The sequence below is a fragment of the Saccopteryx leptura genome, chromosome 5 (genome assembly GCF_036850995.1).
Source record: "Saccopteryx leptura isolate mSacLep1 chromosome 5, mSacLep1_pri_phased_curated, whole genome shotgun sequence".
In the NCBI taxonomy this organism is placed as follows: Eukaryota; Metazoa; Chordata; class Mammalia; order Chiroptera; family Emballonuridae; genus Saccopteryx; species Saccopteryx leptura.
This window is the reverse complement of record NC_089507.1, coordinates 184,368,188-184,390,709: the sequence shown is the minus strand read 5'-3', so window position 1 is coordinate 184,390,709 and position 22,522 is coordinate 184,368,188. Positions and strand designations below refer to the sequence as shown.

The window sequence follows — 22,522 nt, the reverse complement described above, 5'->3', positions numbered from 1 at the left end:
ATTAAAGGTTTTGATTTCTATACTATAAAGTAGGGCAGACTGGGAGCTTGCTCTCTCAGTTCCTGAGGTTAGCATTAGAGAGGAGAGCAGAGAAAGGCCACATGGAGGAGGCCAGGAGAAGCAGCCAAGATGGTGGAGTGCTGAGGGAAAAGCCAGTTTGTGCAGAGTTTGTGCAGGGAGAAGGAAGGAGATGGGGAACAGAGGTGAATAAGACTGGTGAGCTAGAAACCTTTGATTCTAGAAAACTCGGATAAGCCAGTGGATTTTGGAGCCCAGTGTGTGTTTACTTGCCCACTGGGTGCAAGCTAGGATTAAAGATGATGGCCCACCAGTTCTTGGCTCTATTGGTTCATTACCATCTGTCCGAATCTAATGCAAATCTGCATGGGCCAGGTGGCTGTGATGGTGGCTGTGGTTACTGGCTTTACAATAACAAATATTAGATGATCAAGAAATATTTGCTGAAAGAATGAGTCAGGAAAATAGATTGTAAGGAAAGCAGTTGTGCTTTAGAGTTCATGAGTTTTTCAAAAAGATAAGAGGAAATAGAAATCCTGTGATTAATTTAAAGATGTGATGAATTGGTCTGTAAATTAAAAGTAGACGAATGTTTCCTTTTCACTCATCAGCTTACTTTTCTCCCCAAGCAAATTTTGATTCCTAAAGACTAAAGTATAAAGTGTTTATTATATATGTATTAGTTCTAGAAAATAGATTTTTTCTTTTTGTTTTTTTTTTATTAATTTTTCTTTATTTTGAAATTAAATTTAATGGGGTGACATTGATGAATAAGAGTACATAGGTCTGAAGTGAACATCTCTATACCATTTGAAATGTTGATTATGACACGTATCCATCACCCAAAGTCAAATCATTTTCCATCACCGTTATTTGTCCCTCTTTACTCACTTCCCCCACTCCTTCTTCCCCAGGTAACCATTTCATTTTTATCTATGTCCATGAGTCTCAGTTTTATATCCCACCTATGCGGGATATATATTTTTTCTTTCTCTTTTTTTTTCTAAGTGAGAGGAAGGGTGATAAAGAAACAGACTCCCACATGCGCTGCTACCAGGATCCACCCAGCAAACCATGTCTGGGGCCAATGCTCAGACCAGCTGAGCTATCCTCAGCCCCTGTGGCCAGTGCCTGAACCAATAAAGCCACTGACTGTAAGAGGGGAAGAGAGAGAAAAGGGGGAGAGGAAAGGGAAGAGAAGAGATGGTTCCCTCTCATGTGTACCCTGATGAGGGATCGAACCTAGGATGTCCCTATGCTTGGATCAAGGCTCTATGCACTGAACTAACCAGCCAGTCTCAGGATATATGTTTGACCCTCTTTACTCCCTTTCCTTTTTACCCGCTCTCCCTGGTAACCACTCACTTTTATCTATGTTCCTGAGTCTCAGTTTTATATCCCACCTATTTGTGAAGTCATATAGTTCTTAGCTCTTTCTGATTTACTTATTTCACTTAGAATAATGTTCTCAAGGCCCATTCATGTTGTTATAAATGACAATATGTTATCATTTCTTCCATTGTATTTATGTGCCATATTTTATTTATCCAATCCTCTATCAAGGGGCACTTTGGTTGTTTCCATGTCTTGGCCACTGTGAACAATGCTGCGATGAACATGGGGGTGCATGTGTCTTTATGTACCAGTGTTTTTGAGTTTTTTTGGTAGAAACCCAGCAGAGAAATTGCTGGGTCATATGTTAGTTCTATTCTTAATTTTTTAAGGAACCACCATGCTTTCTTTCATAATAGCTATATTGATAGTAACAAATGTTGAAGAGACTGGAGAAAAAGAAACCTTCATTCCCTGCTGGTGGGAATGTAAATTGGTACAGTTATATTTTCGGAATGAACTTTACCTTCCCAATGAGCAAGTAATAGGATATGAGTGAATCTCTTCTAAAATGTACAGGCTTGCCATTAGAACATTTTTGATTGTTTGACAGGAAATTGTTATATAAATAAGCAAGTTTGCCACAGAAAAGAAAGAATTCAGATGATTTTAAGACAATTATACCTGAGTATATTCTTGAAAACAATATAACAACTCTTTAGTATTCTTGTTATTTAACCAATTAGAATATGAATGAATATATAACAGAGCCTTGGTAAAATGTTTTTTCCCCTTGATAATTGCATTTCTTTTAAATTTCTGGCCTTGAAACTAACTGTCCCTTAAAAGCTTCAGCCTTCATGGTTTCCAAGATCAAGTGTCTAATATGACAATGCAAAGGGTACTTGGGATAAGAGAGACTACTTTTAATGCAATTGACCAGCCAATGCAATAAAAGAATCATTTTGGTTAATTTTTTTCCCCATTCACTAGCAAATCTATAGTTTGGTATGACAAATTCTTATGTTTTACACAAGAAACAAGATATCAATGGATTTACCTATGTCAAGCTCAAACAGGGGATTTAATTTGATTAACATTTTGCATATACTAAAATATAATTTTTATCTATACACATTCAGGGCTTCATGGAGAGTTGTCAGGGTATTCTTTTATTTTTTCCCATGAAGCATTAAAATAATTTAAAAATAATCTCAAAGAGTGAAATAACCACTGAAGGAACAACCAAGCTACAGAGCACAGCCAAACAAACAAATGAAAAGGACAAATTATAAAAGTGCTGAGTCCATACTATGGGGCAGAAATAATTAATAAAGATAAAATGAGAAAAATTGCTCAAGGTTTTTGTTTTGTTTTATTTTGTTTTCTATTTGGCAGTCTTTCACTCTAAAGCAAGTAGCTTGCATGCATTATATGCTTATATTTGTGTAAATGTTCGGGCATGTGTATAACCTTCGACCCATTTCTTTTGTCAGGAACCATTGAATTCAGTGCCCAAAGAGATGCTGGAAGGCAGCTACTATAAAATTAAGATATGCTAGAAACTTGTATTGTAATTAATTATGTGAAGTATTCTTATAAGACCAGAGAGTGGTTCTACATTTTATGTTATATTAAAAACTGAGAAAACATCATTTTTGAAATTTAATAAGGCAGAACATTATTGTGTTCATATTGAAAGTCTGACTAATCTGAATGGATTAAAGGTACCTTGTGGAATATCTTGTATTAGTTGACTAATTCTTGTCTTCATTATTAATGTTCGGGGCAACTGTAATAACTACCAGTAAATATCTACTCAAAATAATTTCATAAACATTTCTTAATCATCATAGACAGAATATTGTTTTAATGCATATCAATTAGCATGAATTTGCTTTTATCTCCCTTTAAAGAACACCAAATTTTGAAAAGCAAATTAGTGAATGGCAGAGCTGTCACCCTTGATAAAGCTGTTTCATATCTTTGGAGAGCTAAAATATGATCCACTGAATATGTTCACTGTCCCTCGTGAGCATTAAGTGGTTTGTAAGATAAAAGAAAGAAAGCAGAAGTGAGAAGGTTTCTATTACAAACCTAGTCATGTCATATAAAGGGATAGCATGGATTAAATTCCTACTGTGGCCCTTTCCCCCTCCCTCTCACCTGCCAAAACTTCAACTGTCCTTTATGACACACAACCGAGCAGGAGGCATAGAACCACATTTTTCACAGGGATTTGAAATGTCTTTGTGGTCATGGTCTGTCAGTAATAGAAACCAGATGCTCTGGGTCAGGAGGGAAGTTATCTTGAAATAGAAGAACCCATCTCTTGGCCTAATGACCTTGGGAAACGTTAGTCATTTCAATGCATTTTTCCTCGAAGCCATGTGGGGGTTGTTTGGGTTATGTTTTCCTTCCATGTGGCTCTCAGCTGTGAGGGGCAGAAGCACGTATAAAGAGGATAGCATTGGTGATAAGCAAATGGTTAATGTCAGTAGCAATAAAATTCTCTTGCAGGGCACCTGTTAGGTGATTTGTTGTAGATTGATTTGCATTTCCCTTTGTGATTTTAAACTTTTTGGCTTCCTAATACTTTAAAAAACAAGTCTGATGGAATGAGAGATAGCGTGAAAGAATTTGATTTAAGCTGAGTGCTCTGTGGACATTGGAAAACCAGCTTTTGTCTTAAGTTACATTGCCTTTGGAATGACAGCATGTAAGACAAAGCAATATGATCTTTGTAATGGCTGTTGGCCCATCTCCATTTGACACACACATGCAAGTTATATGGATTGGGTCACTTAAGGTTTCCCATTTCCCATAAAATAGTGTTTATTGTGGCCTGATGGGGCTCAGAATTGGTCCATAAGTAATTTTGCTCTAGTCTCTTGCAATGATCTGTGAGTTTGTTCCCAAAATTTTACAGTGACTTAGAGACACTGGTTGTTGAAAATGCTCTTGGTGGGCACTCATCAGACTGAAAGTATTTTGGGATAGGGGTTACATTTGTATATTTGTAGATAAGGATAATACTGAAATACTTTTTATCTGATGAGTCATATTAAAAAAGGGTTTTTCTTCCACTGCTGAATTTTCATTGTAGATATAAGCCAGTGTTTTTTAAAGTTTAGATCAGGTTTATCAGAAATTCTCAATCTCTTCTGATAAATAAACTACCATACATCGTATGTTCTCAGTTTTCTCAGATTGAAAGGGGTAGTCAAATGATAAAAAGTGTTTCTTCTCCTCCCCTTTCTTCTCTGAGATATCGCTCATTCCTCTAACAGCTCCTATAGGGCTCATGGTTTTAGGTAAGAGGGATATAAAGTCTCTCTTAGCATCTCCATTTCAGACTGGCTTCCTGACGTGGTAAAATGACCAAGACTTAAACTTATCCCCTGCTATATTTTTGAGGATTTCTCTGTGCCCACCTGTTCATTTGTGTCCAGGGAGACTAGGGAGGACTGTAATCAGTTTTCTTACCAGCCAGGACTACTATATTGAAACTAAAAGAAAGAAAGGAAGGTTGAGTTAAGCTGGCCCTAAAAATATTGATGTTCCATCATTGGAAAGGGTGATAGGTTCTTTCAAAGGAAGGTCATTTTGAAAGCTTAAGAAAGCTTTTTCACTTAACTCTACATTTTGCTCTTATCTGGAAGCTCATCACAGGTTGTCCTATAATATTTCATCATGATTCTGATGGGCTTCAGAGTGAAGGATGGGCCTGGCTTAGAGGACAGGGCAGGTGCCGCAGCACTGCGCTGTGAAGTGAGCATGGTGATCTATCTTCATCAGGCGCTCCGTACCGATGGTTCACCTCTTTTGCTGCATGGAATACAATCTTGTGGTCTTATCTCAAAGAATGCACTCAGAAATTTTAGTTCAGAACTATAGGTGACTATAAAAAATTTTAAAATAGTTAACAAATATTATTTTAACGTAAGGTTTGCTCTATTGCCTATATTTGAAGTAGTTTTTTTTTTGGCCAATATTAAAAATATTTTCATTGAAATCTCTGTGTATTGAAGCAACTGTGAAAATAAAGAATTTGGTTCTAGATACATGATCGATGTTCATAGAATAACTCAATCAAACAAATAACATGATGAAAAAAAGAAATTAAGTAAGCATTCCCTTGAGACCTCCTCTGACATTCAAACCATAGGTTTTGATTGAGAAATTCCTTTAGAAATGTAGCTCAAGTGAATGAACTACTGTCTTTGTAATCTGTTCTGGAGGAACTTTCTCCTGACGGGAGGGGCAAAAGGAACCCGCCATCTTCACTGTCAGGAAAAAGGTACCGGAGCAATGGGTTTTGAAATGCTTCCCTAGTCTTCAACACCTTAGCTTAAGTGTGAGAGAGTACCTGAGATTTCCCTTTCCAGTATTTTCAGTAAAGAAAAGAAGAAAGGGAGGGAGGGAAGGGGAGGAGAGAAAAGACACATTTGAATGACACTATAATGCAGCTTTCATGGGTGATCCAATAGAAGTGTCTTGATGTTCAATTGAATTTCAGCTTTAATATCTTCCATCAAAGCAGTACTGCAATACAATGTTATAAATCAAAGTTAAAATGACATGCTTATAAGTAAACTTTAGTTTTGTCTTATTACCTGCCATTTATAACATAGTCAAAGACCATGAAAGAAATTGCATCTTCTGAGTAATTAAGAAATATTATATGATCTTAGTATTATTTACATCAAGGTTTGTTTTAAGACTTTTCCTTGGATAGAGTTCTACAGAATAGAGACTCCTAGACATTAAGACATTTTATTAATTTTTTTCTAAGTCCATCTTCTATAATCTCCCCAGAACAGTAGTCAAGAGCTCTAGGTATGTCATTGGAACCCTCACATTTGGAGGTGTTTTCCTAAAATTGAGACCTGTCTTTATTTTTATTTTAATTATAGTGCTGTTCTCTTCTGTCCTATTTGAAATACACCTAGGAAGATTTTAAGGGCATATCGTTGTTCTTTGTAATGCTTTATTACCATAGCTATAATAGCTTTAAAGAGGATGCTGACAGAGTTAGGATCAGAGCAGATATTTGTGTGCAATTAAAGTAAAAAATGACACCCTACAATTGTTGAGACATTTTTGAAGCTCTTTGGTTCTCCAAATTGATCTTTGTCTATCTCTAGAATTATTTCATTTTTGGATTGTTCTGCTCAGATACAAGAAATAATTATCATTTGAAATCTTATCCCTTCTACGGTGAAGTATCTTCAGCAAGGCAATGGAGTCCAACATCCAATGGAGAAGATGAAAGCAGATGAACCCCAGGAGTCATCTCCAGGAGGCGGGCCTGCAGCCAGAGCCGCACTCCTTCCCCTGTCTTCACAGGGCCATGCCAGTATGGCCGTTTTCTTAGCAAGTTTCGTTGCCAGAGTGTGTGCGCCCCCTCTCCCCATCTGTACAATACCTAACTCCTAACTCCGGGTTTTTATCATTTGATACCTCAATATGGACTTCTCTCTGGCTTCTTAGTGCCCCCTGTTCCGTCGCTGCCTCTGATCCCCTGGCTCAGCCTTCCTAGAACAGCTCTCTTATACTTTCATTTCATGTTCATAAGCTTTTCTTATTTCCTTAATGCCTGTAGAATAAAAAAAATCAAAGCTCTTTGCATTACAACGGGGACTGGGAGAGAAAACAATTTTCTAATGTAATGGTCTCTAAAGAAAATATTAAAATTTTTCTTTAAATTTATTTATTTCATCCTTTTAAATTTGTGTATATTTTATAACATATACATATTTACTTTGCCAATATAATAGTACACAAGTATAATTGATAAACAGATTAAATATACAAATATTAGAGTATGCTCAAAATACATTTTACTAAGAGAACACACACACACACATACACACACACACACACATACACACACACACACACAGTGTAGATCAGGGGTAGTCAACCTTTTTATACCTACCACCCACTTTTGTATCTCTGTTAGTAGTAAAATTTTCTAACCACCCACCAGTTCCACAGAATAGTGATTTATAAAGTAGGGAAGTAAGTTTACTTTATAAAATTTATAAAGCAGAGTTACACCAAGTTAAAGCATATAATAATAATTACTTACCAAGTACTTTATGTTGGATTTTCGCTAAGTTTGGCAGAATAAATCTTGATAAAACAACTTACTATAGTTAAATCTATCTTTTTATATATACTTTGGTTGCTCCGCTACCGCCCACCATGAAAGCTGGAATGCCCACTAGCGGGCGGTAGGGACCAGGTTGACTACCACTGGCTTAGATCCTTGCTTTGACTCCTTCTGTTTTCCTTTCCTAACAGGTGGACAAAGCAGGTAAATTAAATCTGTCCTGGTGGTAGACCCAGAACTAACTTAGACACATATCCTAAGCCTGCTCCAGCAGTTCAGATTTGTTTACCGTTTCCTCTATTCAAAGGGCAATTGGGAAAAACCACTGAGGCATTTTTCACCTCTTCTCTGATCACTTCTGTTCTCTTGGGCATATGTCTAAGAGATTAAGAACCCATCTCTTGGCCTGGGCTGGCTCTTATTTGCTTCCTCGTGTGAACTGCTTTGCTGTTTTCCTGTACTCTTTAGCACATTTTTGTCTGTGCATGTCCCTTGAAGTTTTAACTTATAACAGTTTTGATGCTTTCAGCCTGAAAGTAGCTTTCAAACCCCAGACACTCCATAGTCCTTTGGTGCTGCTGGTACTGCCTTGACCACCATTGCCCCACTACCAAGCTGCCCTGCCCCCAGTCACCCACTCTACCTCCTTGTACTTTCTCCATCACACAGGGATCTCCATGCTAATTCTGAGACTACCCTGGCTTTCTGCTTTATGTTTCACTCACACTGATTAGGAGTTGCCTTTGCATGAGAAGCTAAAAATGGCATTCCTGGCTGAGGTGCTCCACATTCTAGACTCTCCTGTAGTACCATAAGCTATTTTTTTTCTCAAAAATTTTAGTAGTCTTAGAGGCAAAGAACTAGCTCAGCAATGGTGATAGGACATGTCCCCAAGACACTAACTACCCAATCTAGATGCTGTTTCCAATTTATTTCCACTTCAGTCTCAATTGAGATACTTCAAAATGAAAGAGATATACCCCTTTCTCACAAAAAGAAAGGTGTAAACAGATTGTTTCAGGCAAACTGCTCCATTGGTTCTTATGATTACTGTGCTTAAAGTCAACCCAAGACAACTAACTGTCAAAAGAAACTGTAGAATATTAATTCTGGAATATCAACAGAAGAAGCAGGGCCTTCTAAAGCTCCCTGTGCATTCTCCAGACATGATATCTGCATTCAAGTTCTTGATGTTCTGGCCCTGTCTGGCTCCTCAAACTCATCTCCCATCTTTTCTTTCTGATACCTCAGTCATATCAAACCATACTCCACTCCCCAGAGAGGACCTACTTCTCTGCCTTTGGGGTCTGGAAATGCCTCCCCAGCCACAACTACCTGTTGAAATGCTATCCATCCTTGGCTACCTAGCTCACAGATGGTAATGATCATTGAACAGCCTCTGCTAACCACACTCCCCAAGAGTGACCTCTTTCTTTCTCATCAGATGCCCTGTGACATTTATGGTGTGACCTTCTCATTAGAGCCTTTTACATTTTGGTTATTTCTGGATATATCTTTTTTATTATTATTTTGGTGAGAGAGGGATGGGAGGGGAGGATAGCTAGCTGTTCCTGTATGTACCCTGACTGGGGATCAAACCAGTAACCTCTGCACTTCAGCAGAATGCTCTGTCTGACCAGCCGAGCTATCTGGCCAGGGTATTTCTGTATATTTTTCAAAACTTATTCTCATAATATGTAGCCTGCTAATTTGTAAGTTTTTTTGAGGACAGGTTGTATGTCATATTCATCTTTTATATTCCTACTGCCTACTTATAATGCTATTAATATATCGGAGGCAGAGTTTTAGTTCTAGAAGAGATTATTTGACTGAATGAAATGTTTCACAATATGTATTCTTCTGATGGAATTTTTTTTGCCTACCACTGCTGAGAATTTCTCAGTCAGCAAAGAGACAGTAGTGCATCATCCTGACACTCCTTTGAGGTGCCTGTTTATTCAGTGTCCACCCTCTAACCAGAAAATATTTAATAAAAAAGAAAATCTGTAGCTTGATTATATGCTTAGCCAAGAAATGTCTTTTGCAGTTCTAAGGAAAAGCTCCGGCAAACCCAATTACTCTCCCAGCCATGCACTTCAAAGGGGAGAAGAATGCATTTCTTGTACAGAATTCCTGGGTATGTTTGATCATTAGTCAGGGCAAGTAGTTTGACTTGAGGCTATTGACTCAGCAGGAATAAAAAGCACAGCATTGCTTCAGCTGAAAGGAGTGTCCCTACCTTGCCCCAGCAGAATTTAATTTGAGCTGTCAGAGAAGTTACAGAGGTTTGCTGTGGAAATGAGTTACAATCAGTAAGATCTGGTTGACTTTTTGTCTATTAAAAATGTTTCTTCCCCCCAAATATTCTTTTTCAGGAATAATAATAACAGATTCCTGGCACCAAAGTAATTGAATGAGGAAGCTGAGAATTTCACAGCAGTGGTTATCACTGAAACAAGTTTTGTTTTTCTGAGTCTAAGTGTTACACTTGGGTATTTTTTTCTTTTTATTTTCTTCATTTTCTTCATGAGAGAAGGGGAGATAGAGGAACAGACTCTTGCATGTGCCTCAACAAGGATCCACCCAGAAAACCACTTCTGGGGCCAATGCTCTGCCCATCTGAGGCCATGCTCACAACAGAGCTATTCTTAGTGCCTGAGCCATCCTCAGCACTGACAGCCGATGTGCTCATACCAACTGAGCCATGGCTGTGGGTGGGGAGGAGAGGGAGAGAGAGAAAGAAAGGGGAGGGGTGGAGAAGCAGATGGTCGCTTCTCCTGTGTGCACTGACCAGGAATCAAACCCAGGACATCCATAATCTGGGCTGCCTCTCTACCTCTGAACCAACTGTCCAGGCTGGGTATTTTTTCTTAAATATATGTAAATGTTCTATGGCTGATATTTATTTCATCTATAATGTGCCATAAAATATTTTTGATGTGATCAAAAATATGATGTAATATCATGAGACTTCTCATTACAAACATACAAGTATTTCACAAGAAAATCAATTTAAGGAAAAAATGGTCTTAAAATGTCAACATTTTTATGCTAAATTCATATTTTATGAGATAGATTTTATATTTTTGGTAGAAATTTGCACATCACTTTTCTACATGTAATTTTCAGCATTTAAATTATTAATTAAATTTAATTTCAGTTATAAGATGTTCATTACCATTTGGTATATTCTTAGCTAAAATAATTAACAACAAAATTAAATGTTCCATGTTTGATTTTCTTATTCCAATTTTTAGAAAAATAATGCATTAAATTTATAGAAATAAAGAAACTGGTGTGTAACCACAAATGCTTTAGTCAAGATCTATTTATATTTTTTTACCAGAAATATTGCTAAAAGAAGTAACTATATATATACTTTTTATTTTTAGACAAATGAAAAATACAAAATAAAGCACTTGTGAGTCTATTGTTACTGGTTACTTAAAAAATAGTGAAACTACTTTTGAACCATTAATTTTAAAAAGTTAATTCGCATGTCTTAATAGGAGTATAATGAGTTTTTCTCACAATGAAGTCTAATGAGTTTGTGAATGTGCTGCCATATTTATGGTAGAGGCTATGCAAATTTGACTGATGTGTATTTATACATGTATTACATTGGGAATATATTTACAGACCATAAGCTTGCTAAGATATTTGTTGTAGGAAAGAAAACTTATAAAGAAGGCTTCTTATCCCAGGAGTAAAATTAAGATAAAATTAATAAGGAATTGGAGTTATCTTTGATCATAATTTTTATTTCATTCTTTTGCACTTTGAGGAAGAGTTGCCTGATTTTTTTTTGATGTTCAACAGAGCAGTACAATGCAATACACAGAATCATAATGTTGAATTTTCATAACAATGCTTGTGATGCAAATGAGGCACACTTCAAAAGGCAGGTTGATTAGCATTTCTCGGTAAGATGACAGTCCTTGCTTTTTAAAAATTTTTGTTCATTAGTTTTATCGGTAGATTGCATATCCAGATTTCAAATTTCAAATAGTTTCAAATAGATTTCAAATTTAAATAGTTTTAGATTGTGCATTTAAAACAATTCTTCTGTCACTAAATTACACTCTGACTTAATGAACTAGTTGCCACCTCAGAGCCCTTTGCTTTGAAATTCAGTTTGGTTTTAACATAAACTCCAACTATCTCAGGCCAGTAGCTCGCAGAAAATCACAGGATTAATGAGCTCTAGGGGCTCCATGGCTCTCCTGAAGCATTTGTTACTAAATTCTGTTCTCAGGGAACATTATTCTTGTGCAAGAAGATGGGGAGGTAAATGTGGAGAAATGGTATTTAAACAAATGATTTGATAATTTCTGATGAGAAGTATTTTTTTTTATCCCATTAGGTATACTTTTTGCCTTCTCTAACTGGAGTGAAATTAAAATTGATGGATATTTTAATAAGGCTACTAATGTTTAAACAATGCTCTTTTATGGTTTATTATTTAGCTTTTTCTTTTCATTTCACTTAATGGACTTCCTAGGGCTTGGATGAAGAATTTATACATGCACTCTCAAGCACGCTTGCTCACATATATTCTTGAATATGCTATCCTACTTATACCGCCTGGGCCATGCAGGTTCGCATTTGATTTGGACAGACAGTAATGAAATAACGGAGCCAAGAACTGGTGGGCCATTAATTCTATCTTTCTCTCTAGTTACCCTATAGGAACAACTGGCATTTTTCTCCTTTTAGATCTTCTTAAGTAAGGTGACCAACTTTTTTACAATGAAAAGGGGGACAAAAATAAATTGAAGAAAACAATATCATAAGTAAAGGAAACATTTTATTCATTGCAACAATAGTACACTATGTGAGGTTGGTTGGCAATGGGGGAAAGTCACATGGAGAACCAGGTCCGGGGACCTTGGCTGAAACCACCCACACCCACGACCGCCAAAAGAAATGGCCCAGGAGCTCTTTGAAAAAACAACTGTGCAATGAAATTTCACCACGACCTATCACCCTACCACTACCCTACCAACGCTATAAATTACCCCTGGCGGGAGAAGCTGAGCGACTTCCCTGACCCCGTCTTGCAGACCAGTGAACCTCGCCCGGGAGCGCTCTAAATAAAGCTTTTGCTTGTCCACACTTGGTGGCTACGTCCTTCTTTCTTCCTTGGCAGAAAATGCCTTACACATTATAATATGATAAATGCATAATAAAAAACATTTGTAATATTTTATATTGTAATTATGCTTACATGCCTATTAATTTTAATAATAATTGTAAGAAAAAAAGTATGCATTTAGATACAAATACGTCACATAACATGCAATGGATCGACTGCATCAATTGAATACGGACATTTACAGATTAGTTTTCCAATATAAAAAAGGAGGACATGTAGGAGGACACTTTTAGAGGGAGGATGGAACTTACAAAAGAAGGACTGTCCTCCCTAAAGGAGGATGGTTGGTCACCTTATCTTAAGGCATCTTCTGAGTCTAAACAATGGAGAGAGTGAAACAGGAGAAAAAACTGTCCCTTTAGTGACAATTCTAGGGAAGCTGAAACCCCCTCCCCCTTTAAAATAATGTTTATTAACTCTGTGAGTAGATTATATAACCAGACTTTTTGACCAAAAGCAAATCAAACTCTTCAACCCTGTGGAGAATCATCTAACGGAAGGTCCACCATCTCATCAGCACAGCCTGCATTATAAGGATGGCAAATTGGTAGAAATCTTAGCCCCTCTTCACGCCTAGACACACATCACACCTCAACTTCAGCCCTTCTCTTCTCAGAACTGGCTATGTGTAAAGCCAGTATCCATGGCCAACATCACAGCCACCTGGCCCATGCATGTTTGCATTTGATTTAGACAGACTGTAATGAAACAATGGAGCCAAGAACTGGTGGGCCATTAGCTTTAATCCTAGCTTGCACCCAGTGGGCAAGAAATACACACAGTGGGAAAACACTTACCTTTCCATTCAGGGCTCCCAAAGCCACTGACTTACTGAGTTTTCCTTGAATCAAAGGTTTGTACCTCACCAGTCTCATTCACCTCTGTTCCCCATCCCCTTCTCTCTGCACAAACTGGCTTCTCCTTCAGCAATCCACCATCTTGTGCAGAGCCTCTCCTCTTCTCCATGTGGCCTTTCTCTGCTCTCCTTCTCTACTCTGCTCTCTAATGTTAATCTCAGGAACCAAGAGAGAACAAGTTCCTGGTCTGCCCCATTTTATAGTGTAGAAATCAAAACCTTTAATCCAATATACAAACAAGGAAGTCTCTAATACAAAGTCACTTATCTAAGGCATAATGGGATTCCTCATGAGAGGGCACCACCCTACATCAAAAAGGGTGGGGAAGGCTTAAAACTAAGCCTTAGGCTATAGGGATCCTGCCTGCTTATAGCCTGTCCCCCCACATCCAATGCAAACTATAAGTGAGCAAACATATACATCATATTTACAAACTTATTTGACCAACACTATGCACTAAGGCAAGGGTCCCCAAAATTTTTATACAGGGAGCTAGTTTACTGTCCCTCAGACCATTGGAGGGCCGGAAAAAAAAACCCCAAAACTATGAACAAATCCCTATGCACACTGCACATATCTTACTTTAAAGTAAAAAAACAAAACGGGAAGAAATACAATATTTAAAATAAAGAACAAGTGAATTTAAATCAACAAACTGACCAGTTTTTCAATGAGAACTATGGGCCTGCTTTTGGCTAATGAGATGGTCAATGTCCGGTTCCATATTTGTCACTGCTAGCCGTAACAAGTGATATGACGTGCTTCCGGAGCCGTGACGTGTGCGTCCTGCGTCACTGTCACCGGAAGTAGTACTGTACATGAGTGACTCTGCGCTTTGAGGCACCACCACATACAGTATTCCAGGAGCACAGAATGTATCCTCTCACTGACCACCAATGAAAGAGGTGCCCCTTCCAGAAGTGCAGTGGGGGCCGGATAAATGGCCTCAGGGGGCCGCATGTGGCCCGCAGGCCATAGTTTGGAGACCCCTGCACTAAGGCAAAGCCTCAGAATCGTTCCCAACATGTAAGTTGAGCAACCCTTACCTGGAAATTAATGCATTTGCCAATTGTGACCTGGTCAGGCCTCTTCACCACAGTTAGAAGCTCTGGTCACTTTTGTAGAACTGCAAAATTCCAGCCTATTTTCAGCGTTCAGTGACAGAGATTTTCAGATGTTCTGATACTGGCATCTTTGAATTGATGACGTAGAGTATTCTCTTTACTTTTTCTGATTCCCCTTTTACCTAGATTCAGCCTCTTCCTGTCTGTTTCCTCCCAGCTAATCATTCTTGTCACCTACATTTTACTCCTTTAAATTTATTCTTCTTACTCATGACTTCATTATTATTTTACCACTAGAGTGACAAACTATTATCTACTGAATAAGTTGACATCCTTGAATGAAATGGGTTGAGAGGTTGCAGCGACTGTGGCACGCTGGGCTGCCTTGAAGCAGTGAGGATCGGAGCGTGGGCCCACCAGCACTGTTGGGTATTCTTGCTCAAGCCTTCTTTTGACTAGTAGGAACTCACAACTAAAAGCAAGGGACAGTGGCAGCAGCATAAAGTCCCACTGCCATTCAAAACAGGCTCTTGACCTTGACTCTGGCATTTGTATTACATCAGAGCTAGAGGCAGGAAAATCATAGAAAAGGAATCTTTTTTTTTTTTTGCTCCTAAAGAGATCTAGTGCTTCAAAATCCCAACTCAAAATCTACCAAGAATTATATATACTTCTGTATTGGATCTTAAAAATCTAGGTCTCTTGAGAACACAGGGACTGACTGAAATATCACTAACATATGATCCAAAAGAGCCGTGGGAAGCAGAGCCATGATTTGAAAGTACAGGACATTTCTAGGCATTGCAATTCTGTTTTTGCATTAGTTACAGGAGAAAATAAAAGATCAAGATCTCTTGTCAGCAGTGTAAAGATGATTTGAAGTTCTATGACAATTCTAAACCCCGGCCTAATAAAGTAGGAACCATTCTGAAGAACGTTCCTGAAAATATACAAATGGAGTTTGAAAAAAATGCAAATCAGTTAGCTTGGCACCGGGCCAACTTCCTCATTCTCTCTCAGGCCCTATCAGAACTTCACAAGTTTAACTAAAGAGGAAATGTATATCTGTAGACATCCTTCAGGTGAAAAAAGATTCTGCATGCAGCCAGCATTAAATATTTGAGTTTTGTTAGCCACTGTTGTATCAAAGATGTGTTAACTAGATGTTTAATCAGCACCTTAATGCCGTTTTTAGAGCTATTTAGTCCTCTTCCTGATGAAGCAGAGATAAGATATTCTGGGGCACCCCAAACTGATGGGTGGATTTTAGAGTATTCTGGTCTTTGATGCTTCTGAAACCTCTAAATAATCCAAAATACAGGAGAGATTACTAGACACAGAAGAGTGTATCTGATGTGGAATTAGGCCTATGGATTTAAAGAGGTGTAATCAGGATGGAAGACAATGGACTGGCAGATTTTCAATCCTGAAGGTGTTCACATGCAAGGGGCCTCAACATAGGAAGTGATCAAGCAGTTCAAAGCTATTATGATTCATAAGAAAGATGACAGTATTTTAGGAAGGGAGGAGTAGCTGGGGATAGAAAAGAGTTTAGGCCAGATTTTGCAACTTCTTACATGTTCTCAGTAGCAATGATGATACAACTCTGAGTGAAGGACCATGTTATGACATGCAGTGCCTTATGCTGTTGGAAAATGAGGTCTCACATTTAATTTAAAAAACAGAAGTCTCTTTCTAGGAAGAGAAATGACTGTGTTTTGGGGAGCTGCAGAAATATATACAAAACTAACTTGTCATTGAGAAAAAGAGTTAAAATGAATGGCTCATTTTATTTATGTTTTTTTTTTAACTATGCAAGTGGCTTTTTTAGTTTTGGAACTTTTTGCACGTTTTTATTTCATTCTTATTGGAGAGCCACCTACACTGGAGGTTGGACACGATGTAATAGATTTATCTTCCCCTTGGGTAGAAAAAATGAGTTCAGTTGCTAATGAACTCTGGTCCCCAGCACGAAACAATTACAATGGAATAGGAGGACAGTTTGAAGAACTTCAGGATGATTTTATCAAATTCTGTTTACTCTCCCCTCATCCCATTAACAGGTCAGCTTATTAAAGTTGAGAGTTTTTGGTAGATGATTTCTATGGAGGGACAAAATTTCATCCTTGGACAAACTATTCTGGGGTTGAATCAACAGACAGTTCATTCATGTTTCACATGTGAAATATGAGGTTGTCTTAGGGATACTGAGACAAATGTGAAAAAAAAATTGCCTTTACTTAAGATAGCTTGAGGATCATGCATTAGAAGATAAACATAATTAAAAGGTAACACGCAGTAATTGTTATGTAGACATAAAGAAAGGGATCATCTTTGGAGAAAAAGATATGTGGGCACTGAGAAGACCCTGATGGCATTTGGATTTTAGGGTCACTGGTGACCCTAGAAAGACTGGCATCATTAGTGATGTGGTAGGACATAGGGGGTAGAAAACAAAGTCTGCAACAAGCACAGGAGAGAACAAAAGGTCAGAGTGGAGACATGACAAGACGTTTGGTAGAGGACAGAAGGGGAGCATATAGCTTTGTCACCTTTGTGTATTTGCAAGCCCAAGTAGCATTCTTACCTTGAGGAGCCCATGGTAACATCTGATATGGAAACATGTCCTAGAGATAGCTCTGTGGCAGGTCTCACACACTCTGTGAGTGCCAGCTCGGGGTCATAGCTCAGTGTTGTGTCACCAGACCTGTGACGCACCCCCAAGTGTCAATCTGATCTAGGACATATGACTAGGGGAGCCGAGGGAAATCATTCTCATTTACCTGGAGACAAACTTGGTGAGGAAATTTGCTGTCATTGCTTAGCATCCACAATGCTAAGGTTGGGAAGCCACCTTGGTCTTACATAGGCCAAGTTTAAGAAATGAGCATGGCGTACTGATGGAATTACCATGGCTCACATGTGGAGAGGGTCTGAGAAGTGCTCTTGCTTGGAAGCACTATGGTGGTGGGCAAGTATTTGTTAGATTTATCACACATCCATAAGGAGCAATGTACACAAGCAATTTATTTCATTTCATTTCATTTTTTGGTGTTGCAAATGGGAGAAATGACAAGGATTTAATAAGTATTGAGACAAACATGAAAGGAACCGTTAAGCATAACTAATTAAATGGACCCCACGTATCCCTCAGAGTGTATTTTAGTTAGATTTGTGTGCATTCTATATCTCTTGAGCCAGGTGGGCAGTTTATTCATTTGGTTGGAATCCTAGAGTAATGAGGTCATAATTAGGGGCTTAATACTCCTGGAGGCCATTTGGTTTTAATCTACTCCATGACCCCAGAAGGACACTTTAACCCTCATCATCACCCTGGCTTTTGTCTCTGAGTGCAAAGAGGTACCAATCAGAGTGTGGGTGGCTTTCCAGCAACTCTGCCTCCACTAGGAGAAAGCTGTGGTCAGATAAGTCGGATTATCTTTTATATAGAAAGCACAGCATAGTTCATAATTACTAAAATTAGAAATTGCTGTGAGAAAGGTAATAATGATTGCTACCGAATACCTATTCTTGAATTTGATTTATAAAAAATGTTGATCCCTAAGCCTAGTTAATGATATAGTATATGTTAACAGCTTTTATATCACTATATTAGTATACTTAACCAAAGACTCACTGACTACCAGTGATTGACTGACCTAGACTTAATACATGTAGCATCTTACTAAGTATGGTTGAACTGGCTGCCCACTTTTATTTTAGGACATTTTAAAATTTATTATTGTGCCACAATTTGGGCTCATTCACTTGATACAGCGGAGATGAAATAGATTATATTTCATACTACAAAAGTTATTTTTAAAAACTTAAATTGTTACTTAACAGTAAACATTTCTATTTTTGTGGTGGATCGTTTCTGAGAGAAAGAAAACTTACAAATATAAAATCAGTTAGGAAGAGGGTATTTAAAATCATTCTTTCTCTAAGTTGATGGAATTAAAAAATATTAATAGTTGGGGAAAGTTTTCCTTTATTTTATAACACTATTGATAGTCATGTTCATTGTTAAAATTGTGGTCAAACATGGAAAAACTTTTTCAGACATTTTTTATGATGAGCTGTAAGATATTTGGATATTTCAAATTTTCCTGTGCAGAAACTAATCTTAAATACTTTTAACACTAATTATCTTTATTAGCTAGGATGTAACCATAACTATGTCTCATTTTTGCTAATTCAAAAAAATATATAGGACCATGTGAACACATTGTTAGGACCTTGTCTAAGGCCATAAAAGGGGCCACTGCAGATAAGGGCTCTTGAAGATTAAATTAAGCCACATTATCTCATGGTAAATACTCTATTATTTCATGAATAAATAGTGTCATGATTTTCACCAAACCTTTCTAAACAGTATTAAATTTAATATTCCAATGAAACAGCACAGCCTTTCATTCTTAGCTACCATGAGTCAGCTGAGGAAAAAGTCAGTTTTGTAGTGATCCTAATGAGTTTTTTAAATAAGGCACAGTTCAATTCTTATCTCTTGGTTTGACGGGCACACAATGGCGTCTTGTAAGACTGTTATATTAGTATCTTTATATCTATTACAAGCTTTAATTTATCCCTGATAGCTTGAAAAGAGAGTAAATTCCTGTGTAAGAATATGAAAATATTTTTAGAGATGTTATCTCTTTATGGTATTTCCTTTAGAGTCCAGTGACTAGATTAGTTTTGGTCATTTAAAATATTAAGTAGTGTAACAGATAACATGTAAATAAAAAATATAGTATGTCTAAGCAATTACGTTGTTCAGGGAATCTTTAACATTTTAAAAATGTAATTAATTCTAAGCCTTAAAGTGAACCTTGTTTTTTAAGAAAGATTTAAGGACAGATATAAAGATCTCATTGCACTCTATATGGTTTTCTGTTAAGGTTACTAAGATCTGTTTATTCACAGTAAACATACTTAGTTTTATTGAAGATGCTTGGACTTTCTCCCTTGTCTATACTTCTTACTCTCTCTGTGTAAATAGATCCCACAAGCTAATCAAGTAGCCTGTGATCAAATTTAATTTGGATTTTTGCCTAGTAATGCTGTCTGGTGGCAGTTAAATACAATTTAATTAAAATAAATATGCACAAAATTCAATAGAGCTTAATTATATGATTTGGTAAAATTTTGCACAAAGTCTAGACATTGTGAGATATACCTATACTTGTCTCAGATAAAGGTTTAGTGAACAAGGGCTGGCCTTCAGAAAAGGTAGAGGAAGAGAGAAATTAAGTTTGAAAGGCCTTCTGTACATTTAAGTAGAATTCCAAATACACAAGCCATGTCCGGTTGAATTTGTACCTACTGTAAAAATGGAGTTGTTTCTTGTTTTTCTATCCTATTACAACCATAAAATAAAAGTGTGAAAAACTAGATAATCCACCTGTTAAATAGCAATTTAGATTTATAGACTATTTTTCCAAATTTGATTTCTGGCTGCACAAGTACAGTGCTTCTCAATCTTTAATATAGACATGAGTAACCCAGCAATTTTGTGAAAATAAGATTAAAATTCAGCAATTTGGGAGCAGGGACTGAGTTTCTGCATCAAATAAGCTTCCAGTGTTGCCCAGGCTGTGGTTCTGAGGGCCACACTGAAGTGAACACAATTGATTTGGGATCGTTGCCACCACCATCACCACTGTAATTATACTGATGACAGTATTTAAATAACACCACCTTTCAACTGTGAAGTGTTTTTTATATTTTCTCCATCATCTCAGTCTGTCCTTCACATTATATAATGTCATATGCTTTACCTCAGCTAGATTGTCACTGTTATGTAAAGCCAGTTACATAAGAAGAATATGTATTTATTTGAATTTTAATCCTTCTAATTCAGAATGAACTAAGTGTAGGCAGATTTCTCTTTCAGAAAGTGTTCTCCAAAACTCATCACTCCAAATCTTCCTCATTCAAGATCCATTCAGTTGGCCATCTTTGCTCGTTCTGACATTTTTCTTACAAATGCTATAAACCGCCACCCCAGTCTCTGTCTTTATTCTGCAAGGCTGGCCATCTCACTGTCCTCCATGCAGGCTCTTTTCATTCTTGATTCCAAATTCTTCACATGCACCCCTGGTAAGAATGCTCACATTTACATCTTCTGCCTTTCACAAAGTCTCTCTGGAAACTTCTTCCCACACTCCCATGCTCTGGTCACTCATTGGACGGGCTGAGCTGGTGAACCACAAAGTACTCCTCCGCTGGAATTGGACTGATGTGCACAGAGAAATGTTCTTCAGCTTCCTTATGTGCTGCATTTTAAAGCAACCCACCATTGGTGCCCACTAACTCTCAAAGCACGCTTCTTTAGACGCTGTCTCGGGAAATTTGTATAGTTGAATTTCTACTAAGATGTGGCTATGAAACACTGCCTTAGCACGTACATATATCACAAATTATAAAGAGTCTTACTTTATAAAGCCCTGAATTATAAGCCACAAAGTTAATAGGTAATTAATATGTAAAGCAAAGTTTTGATTCAGAGAAAAGGAAGCAGTTAGACAATTAAGTACTAATTTCAAGGAATTTTCACATAAGGTAAATCAATGAAATGATAATAATTAACAATGTGTACCTCTGTGGGGAAATGTTGTATATAATAGCCTCACTTGGAGGATATTTGTTAGAATGGCCATCGTGTGATACATTTTTATTCCTTTTACCGGGGACTTAGAGATATGGCACATACAACCAGGACATAAACATGCACAAAGGGTGCCACAGGGAAAGGTGGTTTTTCCAATCGGGGTCCCCGTGAAGTTCTTAACAAAGGGAGGCAAGCTGGCAGGGACCGGCCAGGCTGTTGGCCAGCAGAATTTCTTGGGTTGTTCTTTTCCCTGACCACCACTGTGCAGGGGGTTCTTAAGATGATGCAAACATGTCAGTAATTCCTATGGGAAAGGAAATGGAAGGAATGCAGTCTGGTTCCAGATTATGGGCGTGGTTCTATGAGAAGGTGCATAAGCCTTAGGATCTTAGAAAGTTAAAGGAATTCAGGGGATCTGAGATCTAATGAATCCCCCCTTGACATCCAAACCCTAGGATGCCATTTTCTAACTACACAGGTGCACTGTCAGTGCTGTTCATGAACCCACGGGTCTGCATGTCTATGCGAATCATTACCATTGGGGATTTACAGTATTACTTTGGGGAGGGGGATGGCAGCAGCGCTGTGAGGACAGAAGAGTGGGTAGAAATCCCACTGTCCTACTCAATAACCGTGAGACTTTAAATATGGCCTTAAACCCATTCTGACACTCAGAGGCTTTCTCTGTGAAATGCTGATAATAATATTATCCACTTCAAAGGAGTGTGAAGATTAAATGAGAAAAGTGAAAGTTCTGATTTAGAGGAAACAAGACAGAAAATTAAGTCCCAATTTAAAAAAATATTCAAGAAAGGTCAATGAAATTAAACAGTAACCAATAATTATTAGTTTTATGTTGTGCTATCTAAAAGGGTTTCAGTGCCTAGCAAATTATAAGTACTCTGTAAATAATAATAACACCAATTATTATTATTATGACTGTAATTATTGCTGTGTATATAAAAAAAGATAATGACTTTCTAAATCATCTTTAGAAATGATTTAATTTATATAAAGTGCTTACAACAGTGCTGTGTGCATATGTGCTCACTAAATGCCAGCTCTGGTTGTTGTTGGAATTATTGTGATCATCCCAGTGCCCACCTTCATCTGACCTCCAGAGAGCCCATCACAGTCACTGTTCCAGAGCACGAATGAAGCAAATGCTTGTTCAATAAATTTTACCTTTTAGGGCAACTATTAACCCATTGGAGTGGTAATTTTCCTTGAGCATTTTCTTTTTTTTAAACCATTGGTAACTTTATTTCTGATTGTGAGATGTTGTTTTCATGGCCACCTATTTTCCTTTGGTTACAATTCTGATTGGAAAATGCAGTGTCTTCTATTTCTCCAAGGCATAGTCTCAAC

At 37.6% G+C, this 22,522-nt stretch overlaps 1 protein-coding gene across 4 annotated transcripts in view; it reads left to right on the top strand.

Annotated features, from left to right (window-relative positions):
• Nucleotides 1–22,522, top strand: part of MACROD2 (mono-ADP ribosylhydrolase 2) — a 2,059,933-nt gene that overhangs the window by 852,766 nt on the left and 1,184,645 nt on the right. The gene's annotated exons all lie outside the window — the stretch shown is intronic.